Source organism: Aquila chrysaetos, chromosome Z (assembly GCF_900496995.4).
Source record: "Aquila chrysaetos chrysaetos chromosome Z, bAquChr1.4, whole genome shotgun sequence".
In the NCBI taxonomy this organism is placed as follows: domain Eukaryota; kingdom Metazoa; phylum Chordata; class Aves; order Accipitriformes; family Accipitridae; genus Aquila; species Aquila chrysaetos.
The window spans coordinates 63,898,184-63,916,334 of NC_044030.1; the positions used below are offsets into that span (position 1 = coordinate 63,898,184).

The 18,151-nt window shown below is 40.9% G+C and overlaps 1 protein-coding gene across 11 annotated transcripts in view; it reads right to left on the reverse strand.

Annotated features, from left to right (window-relative positions):
• Positions 1-18,151, reverse strand: part of ERBIN (erbb2 interacting protein) — a 127,785-nt gene that overhangs the window by 70,550 nt on the left and 39,084 nt on the right. For all 11 annotated transcript variants that reach the window (XM_030003887.1, XM_030003895.2, XM_030003889.2 and 8 more), the window contains one exon: positions 9,677-9,733. The gene's annotated coding sequence lies outside the window, so the exon portion shown is untranslated. The remainder of the gene's footprint in view (positions 1-9,676; positions 9,734-18,151) is intronic.

Below are 18,151 nucleotides of genomic sequence, written 5' to 3' on the forward strand. Positions count from 1 at the left end.
GTAACCTCCTCCTGCTTCTTTCACAGGAACAGGCTCCAGCATGACATCCTCCAGCCACCCACAGCCAGATGCCAAAGATGCTACAGAAGCTGATGTGCTCACTGGGTCAGATCTACCCACGCCTTCTCCAAGCCTCAGAGGCTGCATGTGAAGACACAAGAGGAATTCCATGGCCAATATTTACAAATGAAAAAGCCTTTAACAAAAAGAAATGTCTTCTCATTTTGTTATTACTTCAGAGATCTGCAGAGCTGTGGAAAAACACATCACTCCAGAAAGAAGCACCAACAGCAGCCTCTTCAAACCAGAGTACAAACAGAAGAAGATACGCCTTGGAAACAAGGACTGGAAGCAGAGATCGTATGTGCGAGTTGATTACCAGAAGTCTGGCAGGAGAAGACACACTGATATCATACTAGTTGCAGCCATCAATAAGTTGACTTTGTCCAGTCATTTCAACTTCTGAGAATTATGTTTTGGTCTCTGGAATATGGAAAAGTTCACTACATGGTTCATATACATATCAAAGTAAGATACCACTTTTCATTGAAATCCCTCAAAAAGTGCATACATTACACTGTTTGCTCCCTCTTTTTCAGTAGCTGTTCTCTTCAACCCTGGTCTTACTTGCTCAGGTCTCAAAAGTTTCTGAAGCAACAAAACTCATAGGGCCTAACAATGCAAAACACACATACCTAACTTAGTCCTTTATTTTGTCAGAGAGATCTTGAACTTTGGGGCAGGGGGTAGGAGGGTTTAAAAGATCACCTGCATCCACAGCACTGTAAACACAGATCAGTAAACAAATGCCTGTACAACATCACACTGTTGGGTCATTATCTCCAGTCAGTTACCATGTCAGTTAAAGTACCTAAATTTACAGCTCACATTTCAAGCCCAAATAGTCAAACTCATATTTAAGCATCAAATAAGCAACCCTGCCCCCAAACCATTGATTTGACCAGCTTGAACATACAGCTAATTTTAATGTTTCAAAAACCAGAATGAACCAAGAGACCTACATTTAAGTAAATGTAGGAAACTACGCAATGTGATTTAGTTCAAATTTGTCTTACATTTGTTCAATTTTACTTCTACACATATATGAAGAATTGTTTAGCACTGGTGTTCTACAACAAAGATGGCTGCCAATACTAGGAAATGGGTGCAGCAGAATAGTTGCAGCAAGTATTCCACACCACCACTCTTCTGCAATATATATTTATATATAGAGACAGTCAGACACACCACACACACCCCGCCCCCCATATGTCTGTCCACCTACCTTGTAGTCAGTTGCCCAAGCAAAAAAACTTGGAGGAAAGGAAGGATGTACTGCAGAAGAGAGTCCACTGTTATAATTACCAAAGACAGGAAAATGTGCCATTGCACAGAACGTGTGCTTTTCTTATATTGCTCAAAATAATAACTTCTCCATGGCTAGTTTGGGTAAATACACTGAAGGTAGAAGGGAACACGAAATATAGCATTGTTTCCCTTCCCACAAAACAGGGTAGTCTCACAAGCAGAAAAATCTTCATTGCATAATATACCACAACATCAGATCATCTGAAGGCACCAAATCAAACAATGTAAGACTGTTTTGCAGATCTACAACACTGAGATGGCTTATTTTTCTGCACCACTTAACAACTCCAGATTTTTATGAGGCAGATCTACTAAAGAAGTCAGAGGACGGGGGGGAAAACCCCACAAACAAAACCCCCCTTGTTCCCTAATCCATTAAAGCCTTGACACAACTTTAACTCAGGTTCAGTGTTCACAGCCAACAGAGGAAAAATTAGGATCTTCATACAGTTAGGGGATTTTTACTTTTTGAAGGAATAGGAAGGGAAAAACACCTCTTTATATATAATCAGAAGCTTTTCTTTGTAATCATTAAGGGCTCAAAAGTTGGAAGGCATAAGGGAGAATTAGCTGTGTTCTGTTTGTGAAGACTTAATCTACCACCCCAAAAAACTCAGTGTTAAAAAAATACCTAGTTTACATTGATATGTTTGCTAATTATAAACTTTTTTTCCCCTCCATGAATCCTTTTTAGCATTTATTTCACACCTCCTCTTCCAAGCTTATTTGAGGATCACACCTAAGGATCAGAGATGCTGTAGTCTCTGTAGTAAACTCAAAAATGGATGGTTTAAACTACACCAACATGTACATTTCATTGAAGTATAGTCTTCACTCATTCACATATATTAACTGTGACAGTAATAGGAAACAAATTCCACAACAACTACACAGAATGGGACAAAGGAAAATGTTACTACGGACCTGCCTATATCCTGAAGGTAGCAACAACTACACAGACAGGTTTTCCTCTAGGGGTTCAATGGTGGTGAAGGCTAATTATTCTCTGAAGTCTCAAATTTGTAAGAAAAGTTAGGTGCTTTCTTATATAAGTATGGTAGTTTATATAAGTATGGTATAACAGTAGTGCTTAACCAGTAAGATCAAAAAGAGAGGGAGGTAAGAGTTCACAACTGAAAGACATTTTTCTGTGAAACTGTACACAAATTATTTAATATAAGCTACATCAAAACTTTATCTTATTTTTTCTGCCTTATATCTATATAACTAGATAGATAGATATCAGTTCACATAGTCTGTTCTGTTTGAGACCATGAATGACTTGGAGCACTTTAAAGCTACAAAATCAATAAGCAAGGCCAAACTGAGCAAAGGGTATTACAGCATTTGTTCAAGAAGGCCACAATATCCATTAAAAAAAAGTTAAAAAATCAGCTCTTCTATTTTGAAATTGAGGGTTCTCTACTTGCAGATACATGTTTTCCCCTACCCAACTGATCAAACAGCAGACAAAGCATCTACTACCAGCCTCGGATTTAATTACAGCCATCAGCCCTCCGCTGTTACAAGCAGTGGTTGACTTGCTAAAAGCCAGTGAAGTAACAAGTGGAGAATACTGTGTAACTAATCAGTATCCAGAAAAAAATTATTGGTGAAGCTAGGGCAAAGCAAAGACTGTAACTCTCTCAGATCTACACTGTAACAACAGTGGACTATCTGTGTGGTGAGTTGACCTTGACCAGCTGCCAGGCACCCATCAAGCCACTCTATCATTCCCAACTTTTCTGCCTCCTCCGCCTGAGTGGCACAGGGGGACAGGGAATGGGGGTTGTGGTCAGTTCATCACACCTTGTCTCTGCTGCTCCTTCCTCCTCAGGGGAAGGTCTCCTCACTCTTCCCCTGCTCCACTGTGAGGTCCCTCCCACAGGAGACAGTAGTCCATGAACTTCTCCAATGTGAGTCCTTCCCACAGGCTGCAGTTCTTTACAAACTGCTCCAGCGTGGGTCCCTACCATGGGCTGCAGTCCTTCAGGAAGGGACTCCTCCAGCGTGGGTCCCCCAGTGGGGTCACAAGTCCTGCCAGAAAACCTGCTTCAGTGTGGGCTCCTCTCTCCACAGGGCCACAGGTCCTGCCAGGAGCCTGCTCCAGCGTGGGCTTCCCACAGGGTCACAGCCTTCTTCAGGCATCCACCTGCTCCGGCATGGGGTTCTCCACGGGCTGCAGGTGGATATCTGCTCCACCATGGACCTCCATGGGCTGCAGGGGGACAGCCTGCCTTACCATGGTCTTCCCCGCAGGCTGCAGGGCAATCTCTGCTCCGGCGCCTGGAGCACCTCCTCCCCCTCCTTCTTTACTGACCTGGGTGTCTGCAGAGTTGTTTCTCTCCCATGTTCTCACTCCTCTCTCCTGGCTGCTGTAATGCAGCAGGTTTTTATGCTTTCTTAAATATGTTATCAAGGAGGTGCTACCAATATTGCTGACTGACTCAGCTTTGGCCTTTAGCGGGTCCACCTTGGAGCTGGCTGGAACTGGCTCCATCTGACATGGGGGCACCTTCTGGCAGTCTCTCACAGAAGCCATACCTGCAGCACCCCCTGCCACCAAAACCTTGCCAGCTACACCCAATACAATCTATAAATGGTGAAACGTTTTTACCGAGTATAATAAAATCACTAGAAGCAGAAAAGCAAAGCATCAGTTTGAAAGACCATGACCAATGAAAGAAAGCAAGATCAACAGCAAGCTTGGATACACACTAAATATCAATCCGGAAGAGACAGCATCATCCAGTAAAACATTACTCTTTCTTGGAACTCTTTGATGATTCCCTGCACACCCCCATCATCCAAGTATCTGGCAGCCCAACAGCACCTGCAGATCTGTCAGAACTCCATGGGACATTTTTATTTAACCATGTCTACCTATGTTTTAATGAGCACTTACAAAAACACAAAACAAAACACCCCCCCCAAAAAACCAGACACACACAGCCCCCCAAGTATCACATTACTTTGAAAATTCTGAACTCAGCCTTGTTACAAGTAGAATTTAAATTCACAGTAATTTTGTTCCTAATCTCTGTTAATTTGGTCTAAAAGCAATAGTTTCACTGTAACATTAGTCCCTTAAATTTCCTGTCTGATGCTAACAGGATGTGACTGCTCATGCTCTAAGCTGGTGAAAGCACTTTTCCCCCCCATCAAGCCTTTCAAAAGGGTGTTTACCAGTTACATCAGCAGCAGAGCTGAAATCAAAACCAACTATCAGATGTTTATACAGACAGGCATGAACAACTAGGCACAAAAATATCTGGTCAGGTTCTTTTTAGCCCATTCCACTATCTAAAAACAAGTTCAGAATTATGGAGCTGAGGATATGTAAACACAGGCAAGGGAAGGATTGTGTTGGGGACCACGGAACTTAACATGCAATCTGACAAATACAAGAAGGCTTATTTGGCCAACTGATAGAAGTCCCAACATACTCCTGTTGAAAAAAAGAATTATGAAAAAAAAATTGTTATTTATTAAGAATCTTATTTAATCCACTAAAAAAAAAAAAAAAAAATCAACAAAAGAATTTACCTCCTCTACACTAAAAAATCACTAGGAAATGAAGCTTCTTATACTGGACATAAAAACATGAACCAGTCTGTCTTTAGAGATGTTAAAGGTTTTTCTCTTCCTAAAGCAGCAACACGCGCCACAGAAGATACCAAGACACAGGCTATTTGCCTTGTTGATGAAAAATACTATATTCTCACAGCACAATTAAATGAATCTCTTACAGCTAATGACAGTACTAGTCCTCATGAATTTTGGGAAACTGTAAACTTCTTAGGACTTCAAGGAACACAAAACATCCTCAGCTCTGAACAGTAAAGTAAGAAATGACTTCGTACCTCCTGCTCACCAGCAAATCATGTAAAGAAGCTGGGGCGGGCACTAAGAGGTTTGTTTTGCTTTCAATCCAGTCCCCAGTCTCTTGGACGGGTATGGAGAACTCTTAATTTAACGGACAGCAACAAGCACCTTGCAAACCCTAGCTTGGAAGTTTGCTTCTCTGCAATCCTTTTACATGTCCTCTGTAGGAGAGGAAAGTATGGCTCAAACCTGATGGCCACTGACAAGGAGCTGAAACATGAAAAGACAGCACGTAATGTGAAGAGACTGCTTCTTTGTAAGTGGCACTGGCATTCTCATGTTGAGGTGTCGAAGCCTCATTTGGTGACAATGCCAAGTTAAAAGTATTTTCACCTCCTCCTCCCTCTCATCCAAGCTATTTCTTCCTGTCTCTTCTAGAAAAAAAATATTTTGCAAAACTGGATTGGTTATGTCATTCATTTCACTGAATGAGACTGGCAAACACTCAGGTCAGTACAAATCAATGAACCACAGTGCTGCACTCTGGGGCACAGAACAAGCAGTAGGAAATAAAAGGGATTTTGGAACCTGTTCACCATTTTAACGTGAAGCTATAGTCTGACCTCCCTGCTCCCAATATAAAAACAATGCTCAACTGCATCCATGGGTGCATGTCCTCACGCAGGCAGGGAACACCAAAAAACACACCGTATTTGCTCACATACAGCATTCAGAACAAAAGAAATAAAAGGCGTTACTCATGAAACAACAATGGTGAATGGTAACAACAAGAGGAAGAACATGTTAGTAAATACCGTAAATAATAACCCATTGTTACATGCTAAAATATGAAGGATGCTTGCTACACTTTTTTGAGAAAATAAAGGGAACAGAGAGGGCAGAAATCAGTTTTGCTTTTACTGATCCAACAGCTGCTAGGATATAAGCAAAACCAGCAATACTCTACTCCTAGCTTGCTGAAATAGAAAACTCAAAGCTGGTAACAAAACTCAAAGCTTTTCTTGCAGTTAACTACTTTCCAAGCTCTCAATGACTATATGTATTAAAAACAAACAAACAAACAAAACCCAACAAAAACTAAAACCCCACAAACAAACCAAACCAAAACACAAACAAGAACACCCACCCACCTCCAAGGGTCAGGGCAGCAAGACAATTTCAGGTAACTTGCAGAAGAGCAACGCCAGGTGTGAATTCTGGAGACATTTGCTTCAAGTATCGATTTCTTGTATTCTATGAAGTAAATTCTAACCAGATTTCAATTTACTATTTCTATTTTGTTTTGCTTTAAAATATTCAGAAATCCTTTACACAATTAAGATCTGAAGTTCTTCATCAAACTACTTTATAAAACCTCTTTACTTAGTTGTAATGGTGTTGATGGTATCAATAGCTTTTTCTTGGTTCAATAACAGCATTCTCCCACTTTATTGAAACTAGAGATTATCTAACCAGATATTTGTTGCAACAGTTATTTTCCAGCTTAGAAATTTATCTAAACGCTAAAACAAACCTAAAGAGTTATTATGACAAGTAAAACCCACCCTAAGCATATAAAACAAAATCTTTGGAATATTTATTACTATTCATTTCTGTAACTGTAAAAAAGCAGCAATACAACAAAGCAGTCAGTACTTGGCCTTACCATGCCAAAAGCTTAACAATGACAAAACCAGATTGACTTTGTGAAAACAAAACAACAAAAGTATTATTTTTAAACTGAGAAAAGAAGCAAAAAACCTCTTGGCAAATACCTACATAGTAACATATTCTACTTCAAGTACGGCCTTTAACTGAAGTGCGGTAATATTGAATATTCTTATAATCCTAGACCAAGGCATCAGTAAGGCACAGGTATATGAGAGTACAGATCTGTCATTTAAGGCAAGATCCATCACAGAAACATCCTCAGACAAAAAAAGAGGGTGAGAAAAATTATAGATTAAGTTTGCAGTAAAAAATAAATTAAAAAATGTTCAGATACCCAAACAATTGTAATTTTGGCTTTTCTTAATATTTATCTTGACCTTTTGTATTAACACTACATAGTAACTTCACAGTAGCACACACACCCCCTGCCACTACACAACTGCAGCCCAGGTAGCTGCAACTTAGCTCTCACACATTTCCTTTTGCTCTTTTTCTGAGGCAGCCCTAGAAATTAACTTCTATCTGGACAGGCAATCTATCCAAGTAAGTGCCACTATAACATTTCATCTGAAGAACGGTCTCTAATTGTATACCATTAACAATGCTGCTGAGATTAGCATTAGATCTGAGCTTAATTTCTGATGTTTGACTTGATTGCATATTCTTTGGGTATGTATTTGAAGTGTTACTAAGAAAACATTAAGAGAAATAAATTGATTTTTAAAACCACTGTGATTGAGTCTCACCCATTTCTCCTCCCCAAATCAAAAAAAGCCATATAAATTCAAGGATATCTACTATGACAAACTGAAGTTTGAAGTAATCTGCAGGAGCCCCTCAAACCTTCATGGAATATTCAAAAAAAAAGAACTTTTTAAAAAGCCATGACATTGGTATTTCAGTATTTCAACACTGATGTTTTCCGATGGCTAAAGGATTCCTTTACATTATGGAACTGACTTGTTTGGGTTTTCGTGTTTGTCACAGTTAATACACAGCTGGGAACATGAAATATTTATCTCAATAGGATACTGAAGTGAACTCCATCCCCCACTAGTCACCATATCCTTTTTTTTTTTTTTTTTTTTTTTTTTTTTTAAAACATGCAGTAGAAATAATCACAGCTACTGTACAGCTTGTAATCACAGCTCTTTGGTACAGCTAGCTGTACCAAGCTACTTTAGAACTGCTTTGCTTTCAGAATCCACTGACTTCTACATTAAATAACTCCATTTTCATTCATTGTTGCTGTGAAAAAGATCCATGGATACAAACAGGACAAGTTCCTGACTTTCTATACAAAGAAAACAATGGAAATTAAATACACAGAGCAACCAGACTAAGAGATGGTAAGCCTCTGGAAGAGGTATAAAACCATATTAAACAGCTTATGCTTTGGGTTTAGTCCTTTGAGGGATTATGCCTGGATCTACTGTATGAGTAAATGCTGTGTATCACATAGTCTCAACATCTATTCAAACAGAAAGGAAGAGATACTGTCCTAATTCCTCCAGTTATAACAACATAGTCAAAAGAGATGAACCAGCAAAGAGGAAGTGAAGGGAAGAGGTATTGCTAGTCATTTGCCCGTAGGAAGCAACAAACCTTATGGAGCAGTAAGCACAGCTGAGGCAGTGCGGCAACAGCACAGTTTCTTAGCTCAGTGGAGAATGCCAAAGCACACAAAGCCTACAGCCTTGTAGGCTACACAAAAGGCTGGAAAATGCAAGCATGTGCACATGCTTCTATCTTCTTAAGTATGTGCTGCTCGTAGCAATGCCAGATAAAATATGCAGAATATTTTGTATGGTTTAAAGTAGTATTTTATAGTAACTTGCAAAATTACAGTCACTTAAGTGTCAATATTTATTAGCATTTCCAAAATCTGAGCAGCACTATTAATAAAATTAAAGCAGATGGAAGCTGCTGGCATATGTTGTTGGAGATTTTTTCGGGGGGGGGGGGGGGGGGGGGGGGGGGGGGGCGCGGGGTATGCAATAACAACTCCTCCACAGAAATTCATAGAGTTCTGAAGAAAAAAATACTCTATCGGTCATTCTTTTTATCAATGAGAAATACTTGCCTCTAGAAATCCTTACAATATGAGGCAAAAGCAACTTAGTACCATCTGCACTGGCATAACTTAATAAAGAAAAAAGCTGATTCTGAGCATGTGTTGCTTTTCCATAGAGCTTTGAATAGAAAATTGAACTTTATTTGGCTTCTTAATACTTTTCATATTCTAAGTATGCTCTCTAGCTAAAGAACGGTAATACACCAGTAAGAGAGAAATGATTTGATGTGATGTTTGCCTAGGCTTTAGATCAGCAAACCAGAAAGAAGGACAGTAAGAGGCCCAGTAAGCATTCAAAGCATTTTTTCCAAGCATCTTTTATTCAAGTTTTTAAAAAACATGCTTATCTTTCCCAAGAACTAAAAATTATTTAAATTTTAAAAAATAAATTTTAAAAAGCAGTATAAAATGCTGAAGCTCCACAAGCCAAAACATTCAATAATGGACACTGAACTTTAAAACAGATTTATTTTCCTGCAACTTAGTTTCCCATATATTGGCCTTTCTACATACACATGCAATTACGTGTAAATATATTATCATTCACTTGGCTCTCCAACAGATATTTATAACTGAAAAAAATTGCCTTCAGAATAACATGAGAGATGATGCAGAATAAAATTCAAGTGCTTTGGAGGCGGTTATTACAACATATGAATAAAGAAGAGGATTTTTATTTTAATATACTGTGCAGTTGGTCCAGACGAAAAAAAAAAAACCAAAACACCACGTACTTACCACTGTGTTACTTTTTTCTCCCTGCTGCTTCTTCCCTGAGCTTTCAAAGCCAACATTCTGTTTAAGACAAAGGTACAAAAATTAGTCCACTCTATTCCTACCAGATAAGAACAAACTGATATTTTATTGTATTGCATATTTATTTTGCTTTCAGAGTTTTGATTTTGTTTTTTAAAAAGAAAAGCTGTACATGTGTGTGAACAGCAGCTTGAAGATTTCAGAGAACTTGAAAGACTTCCAAGACAGCAAAAGTTACATATATACTTTTGGGGTAGATTATATTGTGTGTGTACCGTAGTACAAAACATTGCTTTTTGTGCAACTTTAATTTTTATTTTATAGCATTCTGTCTACAAAGCTGTTTCATTTCTACTCATTTTTAGTTGCGGTATTATTAAATCTCTTATATTAGACACCTCTTGCGCACAATTCTGAAGAAAGTTAAGAAAAAATACATCAGAAATTAACAGAACACGAAGTAAGCTCGCTTCTGCATCATTAACATTAGAAATTTTTCACAAAGTTGCAAAACATTTAATAAGGCATATCAGATCATTGACACTATCTTCACTGAAGTAGAACAATTATAAACAAACAAAAACATCCAGTGCATTTGACTGAACACATTCAAAATTAGTGGCTGGACCTATGGAAAGGATAAATTTTGCCTCCAACAAAGACAAAAGGAGAACGTATCTTCAGAGGAATTAAATGTCACTATGGTCAGGATTGATCATCTAACTGAGCATGGAGTCATGTAGAACAGCTAAGAAGCTGAGTCAGGCAGAGCATAATGTGTCAAATTTCTAGTACCTAGAAAAAAAAAAAACTTCAATTGTGGGGAGCACAGGTAGGAGCACAAGTAGTAGCTTCATTCAAAGGATTTACTTATAAATGGAACTGTATTTCATTTCTTTCCAATAAAAAGCAGAATCAGCCCATCATAAAATCATCATAAATGTGTGTCGTGGTTTAACCCCAGCCAGTGACTAAGCACCATGCAGCTGCTTGCTCACTACCCCCCACCCAGTGGGATCAGGGAGTGAATCGGGAAACAAAAAGGTGAGATAAGAACAGTTTAATAGGTCAGAAAGGAAGAAAGTAATGAGAATAATAACAATAATAAAATTACAATAATAGTAATAAAAGGATTGAAATGTACAAAAAAAAGTGATGCACAATGAAACTGCTCACCACTCACTGACCGATGCCCAGTTACTTCCTGAGCAGCAATCTGTCCCCTCAGGCCAACTCCCCCCAGTTTATATACTGGATGTGACGTCACATGGTATGGAATACCCCTTTGGCCAGTGTGGGTCAGCTGTCCTGGCTGTGTCCCCTCCCAACTTCTTGCGCCCCTCCAGCCTTCTTGCTGGCTGCACATGAGAAGCTGAAAAATCCTTGACTTTATATATAAACACTACTTAGCAACAACTGAAAACATCAGTGCGTTATCAAGATTATTGTCATACTAAATCCAAAACATAACACTATACCAGCTACTAGAAAGAAAATTAACTTTATCCCAGCCAAAACCAGGACAATGTGTCCTCAAAAAATTCCTAAAACAGATTAAAATCAAAATTGTTGTAGGAGGAATTAAAGTTCCTTGGTTTGGGTTAAGAAACAAGCAGCAGTACAACCACAGAACAATGGTGTCCTTTGAAGTCACAACTGCCACAGCAGGATTGCGCTATAACCAACTTTCACGTTACATGTCCTATTCCTCATTCAGGAGTCACTGGTGCCGGCTTCTGCATTCGTACCAAATGGACTCCAATGCACTGTACTGCATAAATCTATTCATTTATTTCCAATAAAAGGACAACCAGGGCATGTAAATAGCAATGTGAAAAAGTAATATAGGTAAAAGTAATATTAAAGCCTCAAGTCTTTCAAGTTTCCTGCTGAAAAAAGCCTCTATCAGTTTAGCCAGCCTCAGAAATACAGAACAGCAGTACTCAAGACAATTAAAAAGATCAAGAAAGACAGCAAGGATCAAACCAGATTCTGAAACCTTGGTTCTTAGGAAAGAGTCTGTCAAACTGCCATGGCCGTATGCTTCTTTCCTTTCCCACAGCGCTTTGCTCCTACTGAAAAACTAATCTTTACAAAAGCTGTTCAGAGGCACTGTACACAAGCTCCCAAACAGAAGAAAGGCAAGTTTGCAATAGCTCTGCTAGGATAAACAGAATTAATCCAGAGAATATGATAGTGCAGGGCTGGATCTGACAGTTGGACAGTCAGGTGATTGTGCCTCTGAAAGAAAAAGGTGTAAGGTCAAGACTTTGCAGGCAGAGCATTCAGACTAGGAAAATGATCAAAGAAATAGCTAGCTCCATAATCATCACAAAAACAACAAACCAAAAGGGATTACTTTTGCATCATTTCCTGACACCTGTTAGGCTGCCTCTGTTGAAATGCCCAGAAGAATAAAATCCAGTGGCAGGGAGAAATTACTAAATCATGAACTGTTTACAGACTTCCAAATCAAGTACAAGGAACTCATCTAATCCCAACCATCCAGAGGAGATAATACAGCAAGTGGGATGTGTGTGCTTCGGGGGAGGAATACACACCATCACCTGGATATTTCAGGTCATTCTGCTTTGGAGTTTACACAGCTATACACTGAACAAAAGACAGCAGTTACAGAATCAGACAAGAACAATGAACTCACTGCAACCAATGTTACCTTAATGTCACTTGAAACTCTGACGTTGAGTCAGATAACCTGAAGCCTGTATTGGAAGAGAACTGCTAAGAGTGTGCTGTAACTACAACTGTAAGCACAGATGAGTCTCCAATAGCAGGAACCTGCCAGACTTCCACACAACCACATTGCCAGGTCCAGTTTGCAGGAAAGCACAACAAACTCTCAAAGAAAATAGACAAGGGTATTCTGAAGAGCCCAAGGTAACCACCCACCAGGACCTCAACTAGCTCACATCACCACTTTCCTAATTGTTTTGCACAAACAGTAACAGGTGCTTTAGATGACTACTGATAATTTACCCTCAAGGTGAAAATACCTAATGAAATCTTATTTAACCCTCATGTGCTCTAGCACATGATATCAACCACATCAGACTGAGGCTCAGTATCTGTCAGGTTCCTCCAACCAAAAAAGTAGAGCAGAAGAGCCCTAACACTCAGCTTAAGGTATGGGGAGAGTACTTCGGGGAACTATTGTATGTGTTCCTCCTGCTCTTACCCTTCCTTGGGTATAACTCAACTGCTGCTAAAAAATGCTTGCCAGATGGACTGCCGGTCTGCTCCAGTGCAGCTGTTCTGATCACTTTACTGTACCCTGGAGGCTGCTCACATCTCCAAGTATTTCAGTTTCAGCTTACCACTGGTTTTAGATGAGTGAGGCCTGCAGTTGACTCAATAAACATCTTTCTTATTTTAATTTTCACACATACCACCTCAAATCCTCATCATTCTTTTAACTGCTTATTGGAGGACTTTGAACAGCTATTGATGAACCCAGAACACCAGTGGTAAACTTTCACACAACAGATCAGGAAATAAGGTTATACTTCAGTACACTGAATGAGAGTGAACAACCCCCAGGCAGTTTTTACTTCCTCCAGTCTGTTTAAAAAAAAAAAAAAAAAAAAAGAAAGAAAAAAAGGCAGGGAAATCACAACACTTATGCTCTTCATTTAAGGAAGGGTTGGAAATAACTATCTTAAAAATTGCTTGCTTCAGAGACATTTCAGGCAGCCTTCAGCCCATGAAAATCATCCTCTATTTTAAATAGTGAAAACAGTAAAAACAGTGAATTATTTGAAGAAATATTAAGAAGCAGCCAGATTATCTATGCTTGCTCTTAAACATCTACTCACGTTCAGTAAGAAAGTATGTTTAGCTAAAAAGGCTTTAGATTTATCAAAATTATCCATAGCAGAGATGCACATTAAGCAGAAGTAGATCTCATACTGCAGCAGTAAAATCTATCTTGTAAACCAAGAACAATTTCAGGCCAATGAGGTGAGTTATGTTTTTTTCCTTTTGGAACAGGGACCAGGAAGATGAAGGGTTCAGAGGCAGGCCATGGAAGTGCAACTATACACACAATCAGCATCACTGTCCTCAGTGAAAGAGGTTTTGCCTGCACAAGGATACCCATAAGCACAATATTTTTATTAAGTATCAGGGGAGTATATACAGATGTGCATAATCATTTCATACACAACAATAATAAAGAAGTTTACAATAATAAAGAAGTTTTACACACTAAGTGGTTACTGGCAAGATTCTTATTCAATCAGCCTGCTACACAGGTGAGAAATGCATGCCTTACAGTGAGCAAGATTTGAAAAAAAGAATACCATATGATCTTGATTGAGGAAATAAAAGATAAACACAGCTGGCAAAATATTTATCTCTAGATGGCATATCTTTTGAAATCAAACAGACATTTTGCACAAAATAGAAAGGTCTGCAGACCACAGACAGTGTAGTTAATCTTGGATTCCCACACTGGGGAACCAGGATGGGTGAGAGGGGAGGACCAGGGAGAAACAAAGGATTCAGAGACAATTCTCATAACAGAGTGCATCTTGTTTTTCCTGGAAGCAGATGCTGTCACCATGTCTCACTGTTTCTTGTTACTTTGGTTTCTTTCTTTGACTCTAAAATGTCTGGCTTTGGTTCAATCTCTGCTGCATGGATCGTCTCATTAATGAAAAGCTGACAAGCTTCAGGAGTGGCACTATCTTTCCAGTGGTCTTGGGTGGATGAGTCTGTATTGGGTTTGCATGGCAAGGTTTTGGTAGCAGGGGGGCTACAGGGGCTACAAGAAGCTGCTAGAAGCTTCCCCCATGTCCAACAGAGCCAATGCCAGCCAGCTCCAAGACAGACCCGCCACTGGCCGAGACCGAGCCCATCAGTGACGGCAGTAGTGCCTCTGGGATAACGTATTCATAAAGGGGAAAACGTTGCTCCACAACAGAAACAGCAGAGGCAGAAAGGATTGAGAACATGGGAGAGAAACAACTCTGCAGACACCCAGGTCAGTGAAGAAGGAGGGGGAGGAGGTGCTCCAGGCACCAGAGCAGAGATTCCCCCTGCAGCCCGTGGGGAAGACCATGGTAAGGCAGGCTGTCCCCCTGCAGCCCATGGAGGTCCATGGTGGAGCAGATATCCACCTGCAGCCCGTGGAGAACCCCATGCCGGAGCAGGTGGATGCCTGAAGAAGGCTGTGACCCTGTGGGAAGCCCACGCTGGAGCAGGCTCCTGGCAGGACCTGTGGCCCTGTGGAGAGAGGAGCCCACACTGAAGCAGGTTTTCTGGCAGGACTTGTGACCCCACTGGGGGACCCACGCTGGAGGAGTCCCTTCCTGAAGGACTGCAGCCCATGGTAGGGACCCACGCTGGAGCAGTTTGTAAAGAACTGCAGCCTGTGGGAAGGACTCACATTGGAGAAGTTCATGGACTACTGTCTCCTGTGGGAGGGACCCCACAGTGGAGCAGGGGAAGAGTGAGGAGACCTTCCCCTGAGGAGGAAGGAGCGGCAGAGACACTGTGTGATGAACCGACCAAAACCCCCATTCCCCATCCCCCTGCGCTGCTGGGCAGGAGGAGGTAGTGAAAATCGGGAGTGGAGTTGAGCCCGGAAAGAAGGGAGGGGTGGGGGGAAGGTGCTTTAAGATTTGATTTTACTTCTCATTACCCTACTCTTATGTGATTGGTAATAAATTAAATTAATTTTCCCCAAGTAGAGTCTGTTTTACCCATGACAGTAATTGGTGAGTGATCTCTCCCTGTCCTTATCTTGACCCAAGAGCCTTTCATTCTATTTTCTCTCCCCTGTCCAGCTGAGGGGGGGAGTGATAGAGCAGCTTTGGTGGGCACCTGGTGTTAATTATGCTACATTACCTTAAGCAGTGAGACTGACCTACTTGAGGATTTGTTACCTCCTAGTACCAATGCTGTCGCAGCTGCTGACAACCAGAATCCTGCAACACAGGAAGAGGACAGCTGATGGCACATTCTCAGTAAGCACACGAAGATTCACATTTGCTTCCAGCATGCCCAAAAATAACCTGTATTTGGCAATGCTCTTGATATACTGCAGGGGACATGCAGTTGAGAAGTGTTCTGCCAAGGGATATGGGTACACTCATCAACAACAATGGAATGGAAAAGGCACTTCTATATGTCCCTGACTGGCTACTTGCTATACAAATTGTATTTTAATATTATAAGTTTCGTTGTTTTGCCAGAGTATCTACAGTTCTACTAGAGTTTTTTCTAATTATCTTAAAACTGAATGAAAAGCCTAGAGGATAGCATAATGAAACTTTGTTCATTACTTACAATATCATAACTGGCTTGTCCAAAAGTGCTGTTAAGAAAACACATTCATACCTGCACATATGCAGATAAATCAGATCTGCTAAATTTTGTTTTTGATTGCTTCCCCTTAGGGAAGCTGGTCAATAAAGGGTCTTCAAGGCATAAATTAAGATTGCGAATTTGCAATGGGGTTGTGTGCTGAGGTTTTGGTAGTTTGGGAGGGGCTGCAGGGTTGGCTCCTGTGAGAAGCTGCTAGAAGCTTCCCCAGCTCCAAGTTGGACCCACCTCTGGCCAAGGACAAGCCCATCAGCAATGGTGGTAGCACTTCTGGGAGAACAGATTTAAGAAGGGGAAACCTGCAGTGGAAAGGGGAGTGGGATGTGAGAGAAACCCTTCTGCAGACAGCAAGGTCAGTGAGGAAGGAGGGGAGGAGGAGCGGGGCAGGAGGGGATGCCCCTGCAGCCCATGGTGAGATGTCAGGCTGTTCCCCCCGCAACCCATGGAGGGGAGCGGGGGAGCAGATGCCCACCTGCAGCCTGGGGAGGACACCACACTGGAGCAGGGAGATGTTCCCAAAGATGGCCGTGACTCCATGGGAAAGCCCGTGCTGGAGCAGTCTGTCCCTGAAGGACTGCAGCCTGTGGAAAGGACCCACACTGGAGCCATTTGTGAAGAACTGCAGCCCGCAGGAAGGACCCACATTGGAGAAGTTCATGGAGAACTGTCTCCCATGGGAAGGACCCCACAGTGGAGCGGGGGAAGAGTGAGGAGACCTTCCCCTGAGGAGGAAGGAGCGGCAGAGACACTGTGTGATGAACTGACCAAAACCCCCATTCCCCGTCCCCCTGCGCTGCTGAGGGGGGGGCACATAGGAAAAATCGGGAGTGGAGTTGAGCCGGGAAGAAGGGAGGAGTGGGGGGGAAGTGTTTTAAGATTTGGGTTTACTTCGCATTATCCTGTTTTGATTTGAATGATAACAAATTAAATTGATTTTGGTTTGTTTTTTTTTCCCCCAAGTTGAGTCTGGTTTTTTCCAGTGACCATAATTGGTGAGTGATCCCTCCCTGTCCTTTTCTTGACCCATGAGCTTTTTTTCATATTTTGTCCTCCCCATCCCACCAGGGGCGAGGAGTGAGCAAGCTACCTCCTGGTGCTTTGTTACCAGCTGGGCTTAAGCCACAACAAAATTTGACCTCAATTTTTTTAAAGAAACTATTTCCAAATTATTTCTTTCATCTGTGTGGTTATAGCTACAAAAACTCTCCCTGTGTAAGTGTTGTGAGTGCGAAGCGTGGTTTTGCAACAAACCAAACATACCTAGATTTAGAAAAACTGCCTGGGGTTCAAAATCTCCCTTTCTAGTAGTGCAGTTAGTGGAGAAATGACCAATATGGCCAAGTTTGATCTCACCAGTGAAAAACTGCTATAATGCATGCGCACCAGATAGGAGGAGTTTCTCAACTCTTAAAACTAAAAGGAATCATTTATGAATCAAAATGCCTATTTCTCAAAGCATAAGCCTCAGCATGTATGCTCTGAAAAGTTCTTCTATACTAAGAACAAAATAACATTGTTATTAAGCATAAACAATTATATCTACCACACCATCAGAAGGCCTAGCTGTTGCAGATAAGATAATCATATTGAGACTTTTAATTACCTTTAAGTCAAATATTCCCCATAAAAGCAGCAAGACAGAGCAGTATTTTCCACTGTTTGCCCCAAATAATTGTAACTGCAGAATGAGAGAGGTTGGAAGGGACCTCTCCAAGTCATGTGGTCCAACCCACTAACAACACTACCACATTAGGGCCAACTTCAACATTCGATCCGACAAAGTTAGAAGCTACTTTTGAGTTAAGGTCAATGTCAGTATGTACAACAGAAAGCAGGTTAGTTGGCTTATTTGGAAACATCTCCAAGGGAGGAAGCTGAGATTTAGTGCTTTTCGTGAACCATGGAGATACACATGTTTCTGTGCCCCCACTCTAGCAAAATTATGTAGTCAATGCAATTGCTATTTGAGATACTCTTTTTCCAAGTCTTACTAAAGCAGCTGAATAATCACACATTGAATCAATCATTCATGAATTCATGATATACAATGCTTCATCTCACAGTAATTCCAGTATCCTTTCCTACTGTGAAAATAAAATTATCAGGAAAATC